Source organism: Musca vetustissima, unplaced genomic scaffold (genome assembly GCF_032173495.1).
Source record: "Musca vetustissima isolate MV318-11 ecotype Yass unplaced genomic scaffold, APGP_CSIRO_Mvet_v1 utg1463, whole genome shotgun sequence".
Taxonomy (NCBI): Eukaryota; Metazoa; Arthropoda; class Insecta; order Diptera; family Muscidae; genus Musca; species Musca vetustissima.
The window spans coordinates 557,291-564,052 of record NW_026886420.1 but is presented as its reverse complement, the minus strand read 5'-3'; positions in this window follow the sequence as shown (position 1 = coordinate 564,052).

Below are 6,762 nucleotides of genomic sequence, written 5' to 3'. Positions count from 1 at the left end.
TACTTACTATATATAGATAATATATATATATATACAAACAAATTGACAACTATCTCAAAGACAAGAAAACAAAAAACCCAACAGCGGCAGCAGCAGAGCATTAAACTAAACAACAACACAATAATTATTACAAAAATAATAAAACAAAAAAAATATTAAATTGTAAATATAATAAAAAATAAACAAAAAATGATATATTATACAAAATAAATTAAAACAAATCCATATATACATACATACTTAAATATATGTTATATACACACATATAAAGTAAAAAAGAAATTATGTAACCAAAAAAGAAGAAACAAAAAAGAAAATAAAGTTATATAGAAAAATGTTTTGTTTTTATTTGTGCGATCGAGGATGATGAAAAATAACTTAAATAATAAAAAAAATATAACAACAAATAAAGTGGCCAGAAAATTAATTACTTTATTTTATAAAAAAAATTATGAAAACTAATAACAAAAAAAAAATAATACAATATTTACATATATATAAAATATATAATAAAATAATTGTATAAAACGTTTGATAATGTGTTTAATAATAAAATGAAATATAAACAATTAAAAGAAGAGAACGAAATAATTTTGTACACTTAAAAAATAAACATTTTTATTACACTAATTTATTGAACGGAAACTGTACGGAAATAGAAAACACATGTTACAATAAGAAGGTATTGCAAAGCAATCAATGATTACACTTTTCCTACTATTGGCATTTTGAGTTGTATGCAATTGGTTTGAAGTGTGTTTTTTAGGGAATGGATATTGCTTGAAAATTATGAAATAGTTTAAATTAAACCTCAATTAAAATTTAAAATATGTTTATTTGCAGAATATGTGGTAATTCTCTATTAATGGAAATCTTTTTGATTTTCTCTTATACGTGTGAAAAGTTTTAAAAATTTTGGGTACGTAAAACGTTCTGTGGTTTGCGAACATAGCAAGGCAGCACCAAGAGTTGTAAATAAACTGAACTCTCTTCATACTTGCACATTAACTATGCTTTAATAAAAAATGTCATTTAAAGCGGGTTTAGGCAATAAAATCCGCTCGATTTTGTCACTCCTTTTGAGAATAAGTTAATTTGAAAATATTCACGATTATTTATCAATACAGCCTTATTCTGAATATTCCTTGGAAGATATCTCGCATGTAACAAAATTTTCGCTTTCATATTCTCCTTATTCTGATCTTATTCGCCTTATTCTGAATGCATAGGGAGACGCAAAAAATGCGAGATGCGGATTCGAGTTTTCGAAAATGGTGGTTAAAAAAATATTTATGTTGCCATATTATAATGTAAGTTGTAACGTGTGTGGCCATATTTTAATTTAAGTTGCAATATGTGTTGCCCCATTGTAATTTAATTGTGTAATATTTTTCAATATTTTATTTATTGATATTTTTATTAAAAATGTTTACTTTTTATTGTTATTTAAACTTTATAACATTACAAATGTGAAATATCAATAATCCGCTGTATAATAGCTTTGTAATTAAAGGAAAATAAATTAAAGTTTAAAAATATGGCAACCTACAATATGGCATGTGAAACAGCTGTTCATTGTTTAAATGCAATTTGGTGCAACAACTACAACAGAGAATACAACAACGAATAATGGAAAGAATCTGCGATTGAATTAAATAATTCAGTTTATTATTTCACTACATTATTTCTTCCATCAAATCATGCACACGATAATTTTGAAAAAAAATTTTTTGTTCTTTCATAATTTTTATTAAAGTTTTTAACTGTTAAGCTCATCAGGCAAATTTGCTTTTTCCATAATTTTTCAATTTTTTTTTCTTGAGAGACAGATCCTCACCCAAAATGTTTGTATTTCGCCTCCAAAATGCATCAAACTCGACTTAAATATTCCTTATTACCTTCATGCCTTCATGCATTCCTTGGCAATACTTGGTTCAGCATGCATCGGTATCAATAGGATTTCCAATGGCATTTTATTGGTTGTTTTACAGTTAAAAATTAGCTTACTATCATTTATAATATTCTACATCGTCATAGAATATGTATTGTCAAATATTTTTCATAAAAATAGTTATTACTTATGGTTTTGTAGTCAACTCCCTTTAAATTTATTAGCGAAAAATTTCGCACAAAATTTCATTTCATTCACCTACTCCCTGTAATTCAGAATACCTAATTTTTCCCCAAAGCGGATTTTTTCGCTTTCGAATTTCATTCAGAATAAGGCGAAAACGAGAATGCGAAAAAATTCACAGGAAAATGTTGTTCAGAATAAGCCGAAGGGGAAGATCGAGTAAATTCACATGGAATTGACATCCAGAATAAGGCTGAAAAGCTTTATACCATGACAGTTCGGGTACGAAACTAATATTATCGGCCATTTTGGTAGAAGATCACTCAAACTCTTAAATTTTTTCTTCACGTTTTCACACGATTAAGTCTAATTTTGACAGTTCCAGTGAAATCATTTCGCTTATTGATTTAGACAGCCATCTTCTATGAAAATGTATTTCAAAATTCCAAATTCAACACTGCTGATTAAAATTCAACACTGCTTGATAATAATTTTGTTCATTGTTTACAAAGCATACAGCAACAGCTGTTTAAATATCAGCTGATGGTACAAGAAAATTCTTACTGAGTAAATATTCTTTGTAAGAATTTGCAAATACTCATTCTAAGAAATATTTACTCACTAAAGGCTTTCAAGTAACATCAGCTGATTTTTAATTAGAAAATAATTATTAACAAAACGAACAAAACTAAACAATTAATTAATTTATTTAATTTTTTATATATTTTCCAATTTTTCCTATTTCTGCCTTTGTCGTAATTCCAAAGATTATTTTGTTTTATTTTTTTATAAAATAATATTAAAAGAGGTTTTTATTTTGTAAACGTCAGGTTAATTGGCTTCTTATGGAAAAATTAAGATGATGTCTCGACACTATATATATATATATATGAAAAGAAATAAAATAAAACTTACCATGGTAAAATTATATAAATATAATCTTTACGTTGTGGGCTATAATGTCAGAATAAATAAAAACAAATACAACAAGTCGTTGTCTTCATTTAAAATATTTTTAACATTTTACTAAAAACGCGAAAAATGAATGGAATGTCAGATTTTCTTTTCAACATCGAGTTAGGAATATGCATTATCGCGAATGTTCTGCCCATGGCACAATGAATTGGTAGTCCATTTAGAGCAGCTGATGTCTTGATTAACTGTCAAAGTGGTAAATTTTATTTGAATTCGATGTGCAATGCTGCCAAAAAAATGTTTTTGTTTTGATACATCACCTTATTATTGCATCATGGTTCTGCCATTCACTTCAACGGTAGAAGTGTATCGAACACACGTCGAGCAGTTTTGTAAAAGTACGTTTACATTGCCCCAAATTTGGTTAACCCAGTGGATTTAAATTGACAAATCTTTTGAATATATGCCAAATAAATCCTCATAAAGTAGGTAAATGCGGTAAAAAGTTCTAATGTAAATGCCGTATAACACACTTTACACTCGTGTGAAGTGAATTCTTTACACTTAAATTTTCATAGTGAGAGTCGGATGTATTCAGGGTGATATTATTGCGTATAATTTGTTTAAGATCACAAAATTAAAATGAACCGTCATTTAAAACCAATTATGAATAGATGCAGAGTCTTTAATACATATAATTTATGTTGTGAATAATAAAATATTAAGAAATAAGAACGTAATTATCGAAACAATGTTAAAAACGAATACAATTTAGATTATATGGCAACACTATTTCTGCAAAGTACCATGTTGACGTTTGTTTTTGTTGTGCAGAAGTTCGAAAATTTCAATTCACGTACCTAAATTCATGCGTACGAGTACGATTTATTCACCTCAAAAGTTAAATACATGTATTTCAATGAATGTTACCCAAATACGCATTGCGTATAAAAATTTCAACATTGAAAATGCGTATTTTGATTTTTTGTCTTTCTATAAATTTAAACATTTTTCAGTAAATAAAGAAAATTTCGCCATTTTCAATTGACAATCAAGTAAATATGGTCCTTGCGTATTTTGGTAATACGGACGTTCAAGAAACTCCGCAAAGGTGAGAAGGTGGGTATTTTACTTCGCAACGCACTGAATTTAGGTACAGGTCTAAGACATTACATACACCTTAACACATTTTGTATACGAGTTTATAAGTTGCTATGGCCTACCTTGAATAATTGTACCATGCTTCTTACTGATAGATGACATAGCTGCATGGGGAGTATTTGTTATACATTTTTTAAAACTATTTTACCTTCTTATTGTAGGATGGTATATTCTTTAATTTTAATTATTCAATTTAAAATCAAAATCTACAGTTGAATTAAATTCCAGTTATGAACGAATTCTATAACAGGAACATAACATTAAAGCCTTTTTCAATGGAAATTATAATCAGTTGTATAATTGGAGCTTATTAGTCATACTATTAAACTAATACTACTGTTACATACTATATTGTCATTGTTTCCTCATAGATACATATGTACGTATGCATGTACACATATATTTATCCCAATCATTGTATATTAAACTACATGAAATTAAAATGAGAGAAATAAGAAACTTATTTTGTTTGCAATTGTTGAGTGAATATAAGCACAATACCAGTTACATTTATAACAATGTTTTTTTTTTTTCTAAATATTTACAATTGTCAATAACACCAATTTGCATTGTTATATTTTTTTAATAAACGTTTTGTTTTCTATTTAACTATATAAAAAACAAATACAAGAATAAATACTTTAAAGAATGACAAACAAAATGTAATTTCCCTCCTATATTTATATATAGATTTATATATACATTATATTACTATATTTAAGTAAATGTATACATAGTCTTCTATATATGTATATGTATACCAACTAGAAAATAATCAAATATTTAACATTGTTTTAATGTATTTTTATTTGAATTTTTAAAATAAAAACAAACTAACTTTAACTGAAGAAAATCTAATTTCCTAACAAACACAATTACAATAAAAAATATTTTAATTAAAACAAATCAATTAAAATGTCGAACTATTTCATCTAAGAGACAACTTTAAAGTGAAATGTTAAGAACAAATTTTGATTGTTATAGTAAATCTATATATATTTACAATTAAAGTTGTCGAACCAAATAAGAACAAAGCAAAAATATGGATCTTTAAATCATCCAGAAATACTTGGATGGCACATCAACTAATTTCACCAATTGGATTTTTTTGTTTATAATTTATATGTCATTATTTCCATCAAAAACTGTTTTGACTTCGTCCAACAATAATCCCTAGGGGGAAACACATACGAGAATTCAGGCCTGGCCTGTTAAGTTGGCTTTGTATGAAATGCCAATTTCTAAAGGAATGTCAGAGTCAAACTTGATTTTGGACGCCGTTCTCCTTCATTCCTTTACAATAAAATAAGCCAACTTAACATACCAAGCCTGAAGTCCTCTTATGCGTTACTCCCTTAATTCTGCTTACAAATTTCAAATACATTTTATTTTGAATTCACAATACGTATTCTTGCAACATGCTACATTTACATCAATTTTTTTATACGAAATCATAATTATTTATTATTTTCTTTGTATATTTTCCAAATAAATGCCGATTTACACAAAATAATTCCGATACGATAAAGCAATTGATGATGAACATTTCAATGTATACGTGTCCAAATGCTTTGGATTGGATATTTAGTAGACATTTTAATTTAAAGTTGTTTTAATTGACAAAAATAATTAAAAAATGTTACATTGACGATTGATATAAAAAATGTATTAATAAAATATTTGTAGACTATATGGAACAAATTATAAAAAAAACCAACATAAACCATATTGTAAAAAACTTTAAACTATTAAACGTGTAAAAAATATTGAACACAAACATAACTGAAATGTAATTGGCGATGATATTAAGGAAATGATTAGAATAATAAAAAAATGCAGATTTAATCAAAATAAATGATCAAATGATCAATCAAATGAATTGTTTTATTAATAACAAATTGCAAAACATTTTACATTTTCTGACAAATAATTGGGTATGTTCAGGAACACATGGTGAGTTTTTTACACTTCCCCACAGAAGTTACCTCCTGCTCTGATTCTCACGTGAATTGAACATTTCGAACTTCTGCACAACAAAAACAAACATAAACGTCAACTTGCTACTTTGCAGAAATAGTGTTGCCTTACAGTATAAATTGTATAAGTTTTTAACACTATTTCTCTAATTTTTTAGTAATTTCGTTAATTCCAAAGATAATTAAATTATTCGGGTATGTTCTGGAACCCACGGTGTGTTCTTTTCACTTCACACATACACTTCACAGCAGAAGTTACCTCCTGTTCTGCATCTTACGTGAATTGAAATTTTCGAACTGCGACAAAAATAAACGCCGACATGGTACATTGCAGAAATAATGTTGCCATACAATTATAGTAAATTCTAACGATAATTTTATTATTTTTTTTTTAATATTTTGTTTTTGCAAAATAGTCAGGCTGAATCCAAGTTTGTTGTTTTTATAAAAAACAACTATTTATTAGTGGGGAATGTATGGCATTGTTTGCCGAGGGGTAAGGCAGGGAAGACTATAGTTTCGGATCACGCCACTGATCCTCATCAGTTCCCTTAGTTTCAGCCTGACTATTTTGCAAAAACAAAATACAAATGGTATCCCTAATAAACCGCCAACACTACTGATTTTTTTTAATAT